The following is a 1,062-nucleotide window of genomic DNA, read 5'->3' on the forward strand; positions in this document are numbered from 1 at the left end:
GGCCACTGTCTTTTAGGAGAATCAACAGTGTAGTAGCTGTGTCCAAACTTGCACCTTTATTATTATTTAGGCCAGCAATAGGATTCTTAATTCCCTGCCTCGCTCCCTTGGTTCCGCTGACGTTTTAGGTAAGCCTTGGGAAGACAAGGTGAAGCAATTGAGCGCCTCCTAAAAGCTCACCAGAAAGTCTAAAAATGTGCATACACTGGTTGGGAGCCAGAGGTTCTGGGTTCTGGGTTCTGCTACTATTTTGCCACACTTTCGTCTCAGCTTTTCCGATTGCCTGATTCCCTGGGCGCTCATGTAATGTAATAACGACCACCAAGGTAATAGAAATAGCCGCTATGTTAACTGAGTGCTTTCAAATTCCAGGCACCATAATACCTATTTCTCCTCCTCCGCCCCCTTTTTTTGGCGGTACTGAGGATCAAACTCAGTACCTTACTTTTGCCAGGTAGGTGCTTATGCCTCTGACCTATATCTTGGCCCCTCAAGCCAGGTATTTCATATGCACCGCTTGAATGCAGTCCTCAGGGCTGTTCTTTACACTATTTCATAAATAAGAAAAACGAGACTCCATGAATTTGGGTGAACTAATGCAAGGGAACTCAGAGAAAGAAGTTGAGTTGGATTTGAATCTGTGCGAAAAGATTTAACCTTTTTTTTTTTTTGGCAGAACCGGGGTTTGACTCAGGCCCTTGGCAAGCGCTTAATTCTACTGAGCCGCCTCCCTGGCTCAGCTCTGGCTTTTAATCCCTTCGCAGTCCGCCTCTCTCCGCGGGGCGGCCGGGTTCAGGTGTGGAGGGTGGCTGAGCAATACCAAGTAGTGTTTTCCGTGCGTAGTCGGAACGTGACCTTTACACACGTCACTCGGCTCACGCAGCCACTACACGAGCGGGAAAACGCGGCTCAGAGAGGCTCAGAGCTGAGCCCAGCGCACAAAGCCGGCGGAGGGCAGGGCTTCGCCGCAGCTCGCGCCCCCCCAGGCCCCGCGGCTGCTCCGCGCGACTCCGCCCACGCGCCTTGACGCCACGCCTCCGCCGCGCACGCGCTCTGGGCTGG

The sequence above is a fragment of the Octodon degus genome, unplaced genomic scaffold (assembly GCF_000260255.1).
Source record: "Octodon degus isolate 3935 unplaced genomic scaffold, OctDeg1.0 scaffold00030, whole genome shotgun sequence".
NCBI classification, from domain to species: Eukaryota; Metazoa; Chordata; class Mammalia; order Rodentia; family Octodontidae; genus Octodon; species Octodon degus.